The sequence below is a fragment of the Lissotriton vulgaris genome, chromosome 3_1 (genome assembly GCF_964263255.1).
Source record: "Lissotriton vulgaris chromosome 3_1, aLisVul1.2, whole genome shotgun sequence".
NCBI lineage: Eukaryota > Metazoa > Chordata > Amphibia > Caudata > Salamandridae > Lissotriton > Lissotriton vulgaris.
In genome coordinates, this window is record NC_141689.1 from 1,623,074,857 (window position 1) to 1,623,091,528 (window position 16,672).

Genomic DNA, 16,672 nt, shown 5'->3' on the forward strand with positions numbered 1-16,672 from the left:
AAAGGACTTAACTTTACAACTTGTCTGGACAGGATCTTTACACTCTTACCAAAAATTATATATGTCATCCAGACTCTGCTGCTTCAACCTTCCCCACGGATGTTGGATAAAATACAGGGTATTATTTGAGACTTCATCTGGGATGGTAGAAAGGCGAAGATGGGAAATAAACAGGCGTATCTACCCCAATTGCCTGGAGTACTGTGGGTTCCCAATCAAATGTGCTATTATCAAGTGGTACAATTGTGTTATATGGTGGCGTGGTGCTGACCTGTCACCAAAAAACACTGGTGCTTCATTGACCAAGCGGTGGCGGGCATTCTTATCTCGAACGTCCCATGGATACCGAAACCACATGGGCCAACTAGAGAAGTGTATTTTTCACTGTCCTCCGAGCTAACATGGGGGTCTGGGACAATGTCCATCTTCAGAAGGGACTCTCCACTCCCATCTCACCCCAGACACCGATAACAATGAATCCAGATTCCCCCCTGCACTCCATTGCTTAACACACACCACGTTGGAGGAGGCCTATTGTAAGAGGATAGGTGATCTGTTCGATGCTGATAGCTTTATGGATTTTCCTCAATCGGTGCGCTAGCAGTACACGACTATTCGCCACTGGTTATCCCAGACTTCAATTCATCTCCATGCAAGTGGGCCACTCACTCTATATAAGAGGTGACTCCTCGCCCGCTCATTTGATAAACACCTTTTTTCTGACATATACACCTATCTTATCAAACCGCAGACATCATTTAAAACACCTGCACAGCAACTGTGGGAGGTGGAATGTGAACGCACCTTCACCAATAAAGAGTGGAATGACATCCTCCATCGCGCTCAAACTTCAGCATACAGTACATCAAGTATAGAAATGTTTCTAAACATAGCACATTATTGGTATATCACTCCGGCTACGATTGCACAACAGAACATAGATGGGACAATACATGATGTCGGCACTGCGGACAGACAGTTACTCTCCCCCATATTCTTTGGCAAATAAGTTCTTTCTGGCAGGAGGTACTTGCTGCGGTGCAGGAAATATATAATACAGACATAGGTTTCCCAATTACGTCTTGCAAGGACTCCCAAATCCCCTGACATGCCCTCTAAGTTTCGCAAAGGAGTGCGCCATTTCCCTGGTGTTGGGAGCAGCCAAACAGCTTTTGTTTTCCCCCTGGGGCTCAGAAGCAATCCCAAACTTTACAGATTGGCTTCACAAATTATGGGAACTGTTGGGACTGGAGAAGCTGACAGCAGTGGTGACACACATGCTACCCTTGTTTGACGAGACATGGAAGCCTTGCATTCGATATGTCTTTGACGAATTTCAAGAATTGACATGCCAGACATACTTGCAAGTCCTTCGCCTGAACCACTATGACTGTGACCCCACATAGGCTGGCGGATGGAGACTGAGCTTCACCTGGCTCCTGACTCCCCATGCTCCTTTATCATGTACCTGGTGTCTCACTCATTTCCTTGGCCGTCACTACACACATGTCCTACTCTTCCCAACATCCTCTTTCATTCTCTTCCTCTGTTTCTTCCTCCTTTCCTTTCTTAAGTTAAAATGTTGGTTACTGGCACCCCACTGGCCACTGGATGTAGATGGGATGATAGCTGTATCTTGGTGACTACACAAATAATAGAAGAGATGTCAAAACTAAATGTTTTTAATTGTGTTGTTGTATCTGGGATAGCATGAGGGCCATTTTATTTTGGCCATTTGTCTAATGGAGCGGTTAGCACTCTAGTGGTCAGACGATTTGCACCTGCTCCCAGCCAGGTCTACTTAAACATGGCGGTGGCACGGGCATGCAGCAGACACGTGCATCGAGTGCACTGAAGGCGCTCCCAAGGCAAGCCCATCTGCTCCAGTCTGCATCTGAATGGGGCCAGGCACCAGAAATGCTGACCCTTTCACCTTAGGAAGACTTAAGAGTTCTGCCTCTGAACTACTCGCCTTGGGACCGGAATTCCCAAAGGTATGCTTTCCACTGTGAATCTCTCCACGGAGATTGCAAGAAGTCCCTATGGTGATTATAATGTTCTCTCCCAAATTTCAGCGCTTGAGACTCAGAGTAAGAGGCATATCCACCATCCAATACCATTCATCCCCTGCCAGTTAAAAGTTCGGCATCATTAGAGTCAAAAAATAGTTTTACTCATTTTTTTGTAACAATAATTGCCACTTTCTTGCCAAACAGCAAGCAGACATTTTTTATGTTTTAATTGATAATGCACCGGGTGCTCTTTTCCTACTAGAAACTTGGCTCGATAATGCCTCAGTGGCTGATGTTATTGCCACGCAACCCCCGAGTACTGTATAGTTAGAGAGGATCGCCAGAACAGGAAAGGGGTGGGATTGCGATTTTTTTAAAGTATCAGTGCAAAATTAACAGTCTCCTTATTCCTGAATTTGACTCTATCTTGTTCTTCCTGGAACTAACACACAACTTCACACTGTCTGGTCCACTGATATATCGCCCTAGGTTAGGTTAGGTTAGGTTAATTTGTATAGAGCATGGCTACCCCAGCAATGGGGCGTCCCAGCGCTGCGGACAAACATAACAGATCAATTGTATGGAAAGAGAGAGTGTGATGGTGGCTGCCACTGCCATGTCACATCCATACAGGTTAGATGGTAGAAAATAACCAAGTTTTAATTAGTTTGCAGAAGCGCTGATGATTCGTGGTAGCACGTACTTGTAATGGAAGAGCGTTCCAAAGAAGTGGGGCCTTGTGTTTAAATGAGCGTCCACCCGCTCTGCTCCTGGGAACCCTCGTGGTGCAGGCCAGATGGAGATCTGCAGAGCGGAGATCGTGAGTCGGGGTGTAAGAGGTGCAGAGTCCCTGCAGAATTTGAGGGCCATGTCCGTGGAGGACTTTGTGGGCTACACACAGGGTTTTAAATTGGACTCTCTGTTTAACAGGTAGCCAATGCAGCCGGGCAAGAGCCTGTGAGGCAGAGCTATGTTTTGGCAAGGCAAGCAGAGTACAAGCTGCCGCATTCTGAGCCCTTTGAAGTCTCATAATGACCGTCAGATTAGAGCCCAGAAACAGAACATTGCAATAGTCCAGATGTGAAGGGACCATAGCTTGGACTATTATCTGCCGGGTCGGAGGTTCAAAGAATCCCAGAATGGGCCTAAGGGAATGAAGGCGCCCAAAGCAGGTGCCTGCCACTTTTTTGCATGGGAGTCTAAAGAAAGATCATTATCCAGCAGGACTCCAAGATTTTTTACTTCCAGCTTTGGGGTTGGGGACGAGCCCAATGTAGGGGGCCACCAGTGTTCCACCCACTTCTGTGAATTCCGGCCAACTATGAGCAGCTCTGATTTAGAAGCATTAAGTTGTAAACAGTTGTTGGATAGCCAGTTGGCAAAGGCCATAAGATCCTCTCCAAATTTAGCTTGGTCTAGCTCGGCGTTGTTCGAAAAGGTGAAAATAAGCTGAGTATCATCAGCATAAGATGTTAATTTTATCTCCCATTCTTTGGCTAATATAGCCAGGGGTCTAACATATATGTTGAACAGCGTGGGGCTGAGAGCTGACCCCTGAGGGACCCCACAGCTGAGGGGGTGTCTGCCGGACGAGTGCGGAGCGGCAAGCACCGGGAAGGAACGGTCTGATAGAAATGACGCAAACAAATCCAGGGCGCTGCCCCGACCCCGATCTCCCCAAGACGTTCAAGCAAAATCCTGTGGGAGACCGTGTCGAAGGCCGCACTCAAATCCAGAAGAATAAGGGCGGAGGTATTGCCCAGATCTTGTGCCACCCTCACCTGTTCAGTGACTGCCAGGAGGGCTGACTCCGTGCTGTGGTTGGCTCTGAAGCCATTTTGGGAGTCAGCTAAGATATCATTAGTTTCCATATATTTAGTCAAAATAGCATTCACGTGGGATTCCGTAACCTTGGCAAGGTAAAGCAATAACGATACAGGTCTATAACTTTCTGTCCTTAGAGGGTCCAAGGTAGGCTTTTTCAACAAGGGGACCACCTTAGCATGCTTCCAAGAGTAGGGCACCATAGCTAGTTGGAGAGATTGATTAATCAGCTCATGACCCTCCCGGAAGATAGAGTCATGATGGAGTCCAAACATCTCAGGTTTGACCGGATCATCTGGAGAGCCGGACTTTACTTTACCGGCAAGAAATTCCAAAGCTTCCTGGGAAAGCAAGGGGAGGGTTAAAAGGGAGTAAGATCGAACAGATGAACCTGTGGTGTCAGGGGGGTGTGTGGCCCGAGCATTGGAATTTAAGGCATTTTATATACCTTTGACCTTTCCTATGAAAAAACAAGCTAGCTCTTCACACTGTGTATTAGATTCTATTGTGCCATCAGTGGCCTCAGGGGCTTTAGACAAATCCTTTATCAAGGAGAAGATGGTTTTTGATCGATTAGTACTAGAATTTATCAAGTTGGTGTAATACATGGCCTTGGCCTTTTTTATCTGTTTATGGTACAATTTGGTGGCAGATCTATAGCTAGCTTTTACTACGGGGTCATATGAGCGCCTCCACTTGCGCTCAAGGAGTTTACATTGTTTTTTCTCCTTAAGTCCCGGGCCAAGAGGTATCCCTATGGTAATATGAATAAGATGCTGGTCCGTCCAGGTTAGCGGAAGAGTTGTATGTACCGTTATGTCACAAATGTTGGAAAAAACAGGGTCTAATAAATGTCCTGCAGAGTGCGAAGGTCCCTTAACCAGCTGAGTTAGTTGGCAGGCTTCTAGATCGCCCAAGAAATTCAGTATTGCGGGAGAATCAAGACTTTCAAGATGTAGATTTAGGTCTCCCAGGACACTAAAGTTGGCTGATTGTAAGGTAAGAGTGGAAATAGTCAATGCCTGGGAGTCTTGGAAAGCGCCAGATGGACCCGGGGGGCGATATATTAAGAGGCCTGAGAGGGTGAAGATGTCAGAAATCCAGATTTTAAATAGGGCACTTTCGCAATCAACTATGTTGGCAGGGGATAGGGAGCAGAAGAGGCTTGATTTTGAAATTATAGCCAGTCCGCCGCCCCTCCCTACAGGGTCAGCAGGTAGCTGGTGTTCCCATAATCTAGAAGCTCTCTTCCCTTGGACGTTGAAGTATGCCAATTTTATTGTGTTAGGAGATTTTAACATTCATTTCAATAATGCATCCTGTAAAAGAGCCTCCTACCTGTTGGAGGTTTTAGGGCTTTAGACATTAATCTCATAAATAGCCGCCCTATGCATGTCGCAGGACATCTGCAATATCCAGACAGAATGCACAATTCCTTTATGTGTGGTCCGACTATCTAGCAGTTCCTTTCACTATCTCAACTTCCGCTATGCCTAGATCTCAGAAGCAGAGGCCCATCTTCTTCTCTAGGAACTGGTCAAAGCTTAATATTTCCACTTTGATCCATTCAGTGGTGGCTGATTCGTCAACCATTGACAAGTGGTTTAGATCCTCATTTGACTCTCTACTACCTGTCAAATAGGTTACCCAATATAGATCTCTTCCTCCCATTTCATAGTTTATTATGCCCTGTGCAAACATAAAAGGAACTATGAGCATGTACAAAAAGTTTGGCGCAAATCCTATCAAGTGATTGATAAACAGATGTATAAATCGGCTTATAAAATCGATCACAAAAACTGTTGAACTACTAGATTTTCCGACTATTCCCAAAAAATTACAATGGCACAAAACTGTCCCAAAACTCTCTTTCAAGTGGTAAAAACCTTTTCAGATCCTACTACTGTAGTCTTTATCTGAATCTCAGACCCAGTGTGATGAATTAGCCGGTTTCTTCTCTAAAAAGATGGCAGACATTCAGACCTCTTTCTCAACTACGACTGACTGTAGTGACGGACTGCTGAAAATTGAGACCGCTACTATTAAGTCTGAGTCTGTCTGCTCTCAAAAGGCTACAAGTGATGAAAGTTCCTTGGCTTTCCCTCGCCTTGCCTTTTAAAAAACTTTCTTCCCTATGGACCGCCCGACCTACATCATGCTCCTTTACTCCATTAAATCATGATCACAAATAGACACTCTTTCTCCTTTGAATCTTGTCAAATTATGCCCACAACTTCTGGAACGAAATACCCAGCATCTGAACTCCTGTCTTATGGAAGACTAAGTTCCAATGGCGTGGAAACATGCAATGGTTATGCCACTATTAAAAAAATCGAATCTGGACCTTCTAAATTAGTCCAATTATCGTCCAATTTTGCTTTTGCCTATACATGCAAAAATGCTTGAAAAACATGTAAGTCGACAACTCACTGTCTTCATTGAATTAAATGGTCTGCTTCATCCTACTCAGATAGGCTACAGTACAGTCAGGCCTACTTGGCGTCCCTGAACAACTAAGGCTTCAGCTTGACTATGGAACTACCACCACCCTGGTTTTATTATGCCTCACTTGATACAGTAAACCACAATATACTGCTTCAAAGACTGCATGGGATACATGGGCAGGGTCAAGCACTGACCTGACTAAGGTCATTGTTGTAGGACCGCTAGTTCTAAGTTTACACAAAAGAACATTTCTCAAAGCTCTATCATCTTCCATCGGTTGTTCCGCAGCGTTCTACACTCAGCCCAACCCTCTTTAACATTTACGTATGACCATTGGCAGAGATTGCAGAGAGGTGGAGTCTCTTGCTTTTTTCTAACACAGATGACACCCAGATTGTGGTATTGTTGTCATACAATATAATTCACAGGGCTAATGCCCTGAATAGCTGCCTCATGAAAGTGGTCACCTCGATGAACAGTAATTCCCTCAAACTTTAAAGGGCCAAGCTGAGATCAGTCGTGTAGCTAGGGTGGGGCCTGAGGGGGGGGGCGGTCCACTCCGGGTGGCACTCTTTTTGGGTGTAGCAGAGGTGAGCAAGTTGTGTCTGTCAACTACCACTATCCACCCGAAAACGAGTCATCTGGCAGCCACCCCAGGAACAAGTGTCCCTCAGCCACCACCCCCTTCATCCCTTTCTTACCTGCACCGGGAGGCAAAGTTAGGTCCCACCCCGGGTGGCAGTAGGTCTAGCTACGCCACTGGCCGAGATTCTCGTGTTAGGCAACCAACCCCAACTTTGGGGACGACATCTGTGGCCAGACGCTGTAGGTGTAGCTCAAAACCCAGCCCATGTTGTTAAAAATCTTGCTTTTTGGCTGGATAATAAGCTCTCAATGAGCCTTCAAGTTACCAAGGTAGCAACTACCTGCTTTGGAGTGTTGAGATGGCTAACGAAAATGCTTGGATGCCTCCCTGCTTCGGTGGAACAGAGAACAGTGATCCAAGCATTTAATATTTCCAGAATGGATTATGGAAATATCCTCTACTTAGCGGCCATTAAGGCATAACTGAAACTTATTTCTACAGCTAGACTCCTACAGGATCTCCACTGGCTTCCAAGTGAGAAATAAATATATTTTAAAGCCTTATTCTACATGTACAAATTCATGGCAAATTCAGGTCCCCAATACCTCAGATCTCTGGTGCAGATGGATGGATGGATGGAAGGATGGATGGATGGATGGATGGATGGATGGATGGATGGATGGATGGATGGATGGATGGATGGATGGATGGATGGATTGATAGATATTTCTATGTTTTTTTTTGTTTTGTTCTTTGGATCGTGTGTCTTCTGTTTCAATGTGTCATCAATATGGTAGGTAATTAGGTAATACTTTTTATATTTTTGTTTTCAATTATTGTTTTACATATTATTTTCAACAATATTTTTGTAGTCAATGACTGTATTAGTGATGAGTTAATATTCATTGTTTTCGATATTTTTTAAACAACATTTTTTGTCCCGCCTCGGTAGCGATTTTTTCAGACCAAGTTCTGGTTCCCTAGAAAGAGTATTTCTGCCCTCATTGCTTTCTGCTGTAGGTCAAGATCACAAGTGGGGTCGAGGGTCAAGAGGTATTTACCAGTCCCTAGGAGTACCAGCATCTCAAGCTAAATTGTATTGAAATCCAGTAATTCGGAGTTCAAACTCAGAAATGGGGAATCACTTGAAGAAGCCACTGCCTACTACATAAAATTCCTCATGTCACAGTGATGATATGGGAATTTGTCCCTGAGTAAATTTCAGCAATTTTGAACTGCCAAAATTGATCTAATGGAAACTTGTGGGGAGTAAAGTTATCACACCTGATAATTGCCGGGTGTGGTTTACTATTCATTACTCTGCGCAAACAATGGTGTCTCCATTGATCACAATTTTAGGATCATAATTTTAGGACCCACCTGTAATCAAGACCTTAGTGCCTGCGAACTGTCTGAAGCATCATGTAAAAAATTTGTATAGTGGGACTTTGTCTAAGGCCTGCCTAGCTAAGATTTTTCTGCCGGGCTACTTGCAATATTGTCTTCCTAATGTATTGTATCTAAGTCAGCAGAGCTAAACTAACAATTATCTTGCTAATAACTATGTAGGCAGTATATTCCCCATTAAGAGTTGCTTTTGTTTCAGCATTACTCAGCCAATTAGACAATGGTGGCTGCTGCAGCATTTTTTGAAAGGCTATGTTTAAGATGTGTTCTGGAATTGAACGAAATAACAATTATTTAGTTTAGATGTGCCTTTGGCAGGAGGTGTTTTGGTTTTTGTGTAACTGTTATCTTCTTTTGCCGATTCTTTGCACTGCCGTTGACTGCAGGGGGTTACAGCTGAAAAAAAGTATCCTTTCGTTCTTGCGAATACAGAGCTCGATGGAAACACCCACTGCCACGCTGCCAGCAGAGACGTCACGGAGGAGGACTCACGTGGCAGCGGGGAGGACACGTCACGCCGGAAGATTCAGATGCTCGCATACTTGATTGATCAGGGGCTGAAATGCTGTCAAAATGATAACGGAGCTTTTCAACTTCTCTGAGACCTCTCTGAATACTAAACGGGCTTATTTGGAATTTTCTCAATTTATGGCCAGCTATTGCCGCATTAAGAGCCTGGTGAAATCAAAACTAATGAATTCAGCAGTATGTATGTTTAAAAGAGGAATTGCTGTTCACGAACTTTGTTTTAATAGTAATACCATTAATCAAATCAACTTTTAAACAGACAGATTATGGCCATGTATTAATTTAGTGAACGGTTTATAAGCATTAAATCCAGATTAAAGAAAAAGTGTATTTTGAATGTTCAGATACTAAAAGTACAGTACACATGCTATGTTTCTTCATATCAAGGCAGGAGTCAAAGGATTTAATTGACATGTTTTGTTATACATTTTTATGACGCCTCACAGTTATGAAATCTTTTTTTCTTCTATTTACGGCGCCCAATGGCTGTCTGCGCTAGATTCCTGATACATGAATAGTAAGTAGCACATTCTTACATATATTAAAATGACCCAAAGCAGCACAAAACTCACACCCTGATCCAGGGGCATTGATTTCCTAGACATATTATAAAGTTCATCGGAATTCCCTCCTGATACCCCGATGTAAAAGGGGTGATCCAGCGGTTCACTAACAACAGATACTCCACTATCATATACTCACCTGGGCCCATAAACTCACAAGTGGTAAAAACCGCTGGTAGGTTAAGGGGGTGATGGAGGAAAGGTTGCGTATGTAAAGCGACTTGCTCGTAATTAACCCTCTCTAATAATTCGTGATATACTAATCAACATGTTTGTCTTATTAATATTGCATTCCACGACATCTAAGACGACATCTAAGAGAAGCTTGCATATGGGTTTTTACTAATGATAATTTCTTTGCTTGGACTAAAGTGGCCGCTGCTACGCGGGATTTCTTACTGTGCATGCGTCTGTCACACCCACTTGACAAGATGTACTTTCTGCTTTGGAGGGAATCTTTTGCTTCTGCGCACTAGAACTAAGATGGCTTCTCTTATGTCCTCACATGCAAGAATCTTGCACTGCTGCTTATGCTAAGCTGTTAGTCCTGACTAATTTATAACGCAATAGTTAAAAAGAAAGTAATGGGAATAGAGTAGAGATAAGTGGTATACAGTGCATTCATTTATTCTTTGTTCTAAAACTGTTTCTTTTCTGATTTACTATCAGCTCGTGTTTGGGCCTGAAATGTATCTGGGACTCCATTTTGGAAACCACACCGAGCATGTGCAAAGTTTGCAAGAAAACTCAAGCTGTGGCATTGAACTCAGTCAGCTACTGTCCTACCAGATGATGTTCATGAGAGCGTGAACTCTCAACCCCACAAGAAGAAGCTGGACTGCACAAGCATAAATACATTGTTTGATATTGTTACATTCATTGCTGGGTGGAATAAAAGTGCATGGGAAAATAAATTGATGGGTGGGAACGCAAACGTTAATATTCATTCTAAAAGTTTCATTTTGGTATGGAGTGATGACCTCTCCTAATTCTTTTGTCCAATCAAAATTGGGGATCCTTACACTTGCAACATTGGGGGGTGGTACACTGACCTGGAAAATAGTAAAACTAGAGTAGTCTTAGCTAGTCTGGCTTGTCCAAATAGCTGACCTTTCACTGACCCAACACACTCAATAGGTCGTCGTGAGCAGATGTGCAGGCGGAGCACTCTGTCATAAGATTCAATAACCCAATCGGGGTTCAGGAGTATGGGTGCTGGCGGAGCTCTCTGTCGGAGAATTTGATAACCCAATTGGGGTTTTGGCTGTTTGCTGCAGAGAGGGTTGTAGCGCTGGCGTAGCAACTTTAACTGTGGATGCCGGTCTTAGCCTGTGATGGTCATGTCCTGATTCAAATCTGGTTGCACCTGTCCTGATTTCTGGTCGGCACCAGTTATCTTGCTGGCACTTGCACTCTCTGTCAGGATTTAGCCCATTCGCCTGCCTAAACTACAGTTCCCTGGTAAAAGGGGCCTGTAACTACATGTCCCATGAGCCTTTGGCGCCGATCGGATTTAGCGCGGTCAGACTGATGGTGCAGCACTCGTGATTTGTGGTTCGTCAGCGGAAGTGGCTACTCTCATTTTCCAGAGTTCCGAGTGGCGATTACAAGTGGAGTGTTTGCAGCTTTAGGCGTCCAGCATTTTGGGTATCGTTATCGAACAATGTTGACTTACTCTTATGTTTGTTAATAGGAGCGCTATGCGCTTGTGTCTTTGATACTATTGAGCCAGTCCCTGCTCCCTTGGAGTTTGTGTTTGTTTCCTCGTCTTCCCTGGCTAGGGAGGAACTTGTTGTATTCGTTAGCACCTGGATTAAAGGGCCATCGAATTCAAGTGGCGGAGTGCCGGAGGAGCCCTCCGCATTGCCGTCATGAAGATATGATGCTAGTTAACATTACTTATGTGGAATACAAATGCCAAAGCGGGCGGCAGTGGAATTGACGCTACGCCCTACCGTATTTGGTTTTGAATTGGACCTTGAAGGATTGTTTAAGGCATTCAGTGGTGTAGATGACGCAATCTGTACCAGTTGCTTTGAAACAGGATCCAGCACTTTCCTTACTGTTCTTCACGTTATTTTCCAGTGGTATTCAAATAAGCTGAATATTGGCCAAGATTCGATTGGCAATATTGGTTACTTTACTTTGAGTGATCTCACTCTGGAGGAATGTTACTTATATGAGCAGCACATACTATGGGCAGTGTGTTGATGAAGGCAATGTATGCTAACTGTGCTTCTTGTGTTGTGTAGGGAAAAGAAGGCAAGGAGAGTATCGTCGCTTGGATGCTAGAGTCATAGACAGCACAGGTGACAACCTAATTTTAGCGAGACATTAATGAGAGTTGGATTAGAAGTGTACTAATCTGTTTGTTTTATTTTACAGCTTCCTTTCCCTGCTGTCCCTTCCTTTCCCTCTCTGGGATTTCCCCTTTTGGGGTTTTTCCCTCCCCGTATCGCTCAAATACCCTGTGTTTATACGTTCAGGGTGTTTGGGAGGTCCGGAGGTGGAGCTTATCACTGCGAGCGAATCCTGCAGAGTGCTGATCCTGACAGAATCACGAGCCCAAGAATTGCACTCTGCCCGGTTCGTTTGTAGTGATAATGGCGACCATGGACGATGTGTTACATGCTTTGGTCCTGGTCCAGCAGGAGCTGGCCTCGTCAAAAGCAGAGACAACCGCCTTAAGAGATAAGGTAGAACAGTTGTCTAGGAATCCCTTCAACGCCTCTTCTCCTGCATCTTCCGTGCAGGTGACGGTGCCCCATTCCTTTGGCCACGCGCAAAAGATTCTCAGGAGATCCTCGTAAAACTCAGGTTTTCCTAACGCAGATATTACTCCACTTTTCGTGTAAACCGGTTTCGTTCCCTAATAATCATTCAATGATGGCTTTCGCCATATCCTATTTAGGGGGGATGCAGCCAATTGGGCTGTGCCGTTAGTTAAAAACAATGACCCCATTTTGTCAGATTGGACTGCCTTTAGGGCAGAATTCAAGAGAGTCTTTGATAGCAGGGCAACGACATTTAGTGCAGACAAGGAACTCCTGGAGTTGAGGCAAGGTAAAAGCGAGTTAATCACTTATTTGACCACGTTTAATAGATTGGTGGCTGAGGCTGAATGGCCTGACGAAAAAAGAATGTCCCTTTTCTTTCAGGGGTTAAAGGAGGATTTAAAAGATGTGGTGGCTCAAGTTGACCCTCAACCCAAAACATGTGTGGACATGATTAACCTGGCATTAAGATTGGATAATCGTATGACAGAGAGAGGGGGTAACAGGAGAAGATGGGATAGAGGAACGTTCAATTATGACCGTCCCTCTCAAAAGGCATCTTGAGGGGTAGAAAACAGTTCGGAACCTATGGAGATAGGAGCACTCAGAGCCCCGTTATCTAAGGCAGAGAGGGAAGCCAGGAGAACACAGGGCCTGTGCATGTACTGTGGGAAGAAGGGGCATTACGTTAGAGAATGCCCTTCCAAACCCAAGTCGTCTAGTGTTAGCTGTTTCATCTACAGTGCCTGAGATGGAACAGTTGTAAATCAAGAGACCAGGGGCTGAAGGGCGACCGGAATGGAAATTAACCTCGCTATCCACTATCGGGATAGGGGAAACCGAGTCACATCTGGTCATCGGAATGAAGTTTGAATGTGACTACATGTTCCATCAGGTGTTGGTTATGTACATACACTCCGAGCTTTTAACTTTGAACATCATTGCAGCTCCTCAGTACGAGGTAATCTTAGGCATGCCATGGTTATGTCGTCATAATCCTGTTGTCAACTGGTAAACTAAGACTTTCAAGTTCTTGCCTGAGTTCTGCCAGGATCATATGGTGCCTGGTCCCTCTGCTCACTTGGCTGTTTTATCCACCCCTTATTTGGCAGCTACAGCAGTGGAAACAAACGTACAACTCCCTGATGAATACAGTCTCTATAGAGATGTGTTCAGTGAAGTCAAAGCAGAAACCCTTCCCCCACACAGGGAGTACGATTGTTGCATAGACTTGGTAGAAGGGGCTACCATTCCTACTTGCAGGGTATACGCATTGTCAGTACCAGAAACTACCCACTTGAAGGAATACATTGACCACTACCTTCGCTTGGGGTTTATCCGGCCTTCCCGCTCCCCTGCAGCCTCCCCTCTGTTCTTTATTGCGAAAGCCAATGGGGACCTAAGGGCTTGTGTGGACTATCGCTTTTTGAACAAGAACACCGTACGCAACCGTTATTCTCTCCCCCTCATCTCTGTCGTGCTCAACCAGGTGAGGGAAGCAAAGATCTATACCCGTTTAGACTTACGGGGGGCTTATCATCTGGTCAGGGTACGCGAGGGGGATGAATGGAAGACGGCGTTCAAGACGCGATATGGTCTCTACGAGTATCTGGTGATGCCCTTTGGGCTTTGTAATGACCCAGCGGCTTTCCAATTTTTCATCAACGACGTTTTGAAGGATTACCTGGACCACTTTGTGGTGGTGTATATCGATGATATACTGATATACTCCCAGGATGAATCCTGTCATACAGATCAAGTGGGAAAAGTTCTGGAGAAGTTGAGAGAACATCGCTTGTATGTGAAATTAAGCAAGTGTGGATTTGGGGTACACGAGGTGGAGTTCTTGGGGGTGAACCTCAGCCCTAAAGGATTGCAGATGTCAGATCGGAAGGTTCAGGCGGTTCAGGAATGGTCAGTTCCAAAGAACGTGAGGGAAGTGCAGAGTTTTTTGGGATTTGCCAATTATTACCGCCGTTTTATTGTACAATTCTCACAAACGGCTGTCCCTATTACCAGGTTGTTGAGAAAAGGGGTACAGTTTGCATGGACCAAAGAGGGTGATAGGCTTTCAAGACCCTAAAGAATGCGTTCATTATGGCTACTGTGTTGGCACACCCTGTATTAGAACAGCCCTTTGTGGTGGAATCCGACGCTTCGGAAGAAGCGATAAGGGCTGTATTGTCTCAGAGAGATCCACTCACAGGTCAGCTCCATCCTGTAGCATACTTGTAAAAAAAAACTAAGCCCTGCTGAGTTCAATTACACTATTGCAGAAAAAGAACTGTTGGCCATAAAGCGTGCTTTTCAGGAGTGGAGGCAATACCTGTGGGGGGCTTGTCACGCTGTTACCGTATACACAGACCACAGAAACCTTCAGTACATGACTTCGCTAGTCATTTGAAGCAAAGACAAATACGTTGGATGCTTTTCTTTGCTGAGTATAACTCCGTAGTGACCTTTAGACCTGGGGTAGATAACAGGAAAGCAGACGCGTTGTCCAGACAAGCGATGCCAGATGAGCAGCAGGAAGAGGTCCCTCAGGCCATTATCCCAGCAGCTAAGGTGTTGTGTGTGGTTCGTGCGGAGAGTTTTTTGGATGAGGTTACGAACTCCAGGTCTTTGAAGGCTGGGGAAAGATGGGCTACTATCAAACCTGGAAGGTCTGTGAGACAAGGGCTGCCTTTCCAAGGTGACTGTTTGTACCTTCCCACAGTTGAGATGCAGAAGAAGGCTTTTGTATGGTGTCACGTAGCGCGCATGGCTGGTCACCCAGGAGTTACTAAAACAGTGAGTCTGCTTCAAAGGTATTTTTGGTGGGACTCATTGGTTAAAGATGCTACTCATTGGGTGATGTGTTGTGAGGAGTGTGCTAGAGCAAAGGGGGTGAACACAAGAAAGAAAGGTCAACTGATGCCAATGCCCACACCTGCTCGCCGGTGGCAGAATATCAGACTGAATTTCATAACGGGTTTGCCCTGGGATCAGGGGTGTTCGGCTATTCTAGTAGTGGTCGATAATTTGCCTACCATGTAAGAATCTCCCCACGCCAGGCCAAACCGCCCAGTTACTGGCTTCTCAGGTCATACGGTTACATGGCATTCCCCAGGTGATTGTGTCTGATAGGGGGCCTCAGTTCCTCGCTTGTTTCTTGAGAATGTGGTGTAGGGCTTTGGGTGTTGATTCAGCTCTTTCAACAAGCTTTCACCCGCAGATCGATGGACAGGTGGAAAGGCTGAATCAAACCTTGAAAAAATACTTACGGTGTTATTCTAAGGAAACGCATGAATCATGGGTGAACTTGTTGTGGATGGCTGAATTGGCGTATAATAACGCGTGGCATAGCTCTACTGGCATGTCTCAGTTCAAGGCCAATTACGGTTATGATGCCAGCACATTGCCCATCACCTTCCCTCCAGAAGTAGGCACCCAGCACACTGTGATGGCTCGCATGCGTACGTTGAGGAGGGTGCATAGGGAGGTGCAGAAACATTTGTTGAAAGCCAAAGAGGTGTATAAACGTTGGGAGGATAAGCACAGGATTCCCGGCCCTCAGTTTAAGGTGGGGGACAAGGTGTGGCTATCCACCAGGTACATGTGTTTTAAGCTAAGAAGCGTATTCCACCCGCTCTTTATTGGCCCCTATCCAATAGTGAGACAAATCAACCCTGTGGCATACAAACTTCGGTTGCCTTGCACTTTGAGGATCCATCCAGTGTTTCACGTACAGTTTGTTGAAGAGGGCTCTCACGTCCCAGAGGAGGGCACCCCCACCTGTGGTATGCGAGGGTGGACCTGAGTATGAGGTGAAGTCCATTCATGATTCCAAGATGCGCAGGGGTGTGCTATGGTATTTGATCTCCTGGAAGGGCTATTCGGTAGAGGATGACTCGTGGGAGCCTTGGAGTAATGTGCATGCGCCAAGAGCCATAGCTTCTTTCCATCGGGGGTTCCCGGCCAAACCTGGCCCTAGGAGGCGCTTGGGAGGAGGACGTACTGTCAGGATTTAGCCCTTGTGCCTGCCTAAACTACAGTTCCCTGGTAAAACGGGCCGGTAACTACATGTCCCATGAGCCTTTGCCGCCGATCGAATTTAGCGCGGTCAGAGTGATGGTGCAGCCCTCGTGATTTGTGGTTCGTTAGCGGGAGCGGCTGCTCTCATTTTCCAGAGTTCCGAGTGGCGATTACAAGTGGAGCATCTGCAGCGTTAGGCGTCCAGCATTTTGGGTATCGTTATCGAACAATGTTGACTTGCTCTTATGTTTGTTAATAGGAGCGCTATGCGCTCGTGTCTTTGATACTATTGAGCCAGTCCCTGCTCCCTTGGAGTTCGTGTTTGTTTCCTCGTCTTCCCTGGCTAGGGAGGAACTTGATGTATTTGTTAGCACCTGGATCGAAGGGACATCGAATTCAAGTGGCGGAGTGCAGGGGGAGCCCTCCGCGTTGCCGTCATGAAGATATGACGCTAGTTAATTTTGGAAAAGGTGATGGACAGAGTTTCTGAATGATGCAGAATACTCCTACCCAGTCAAG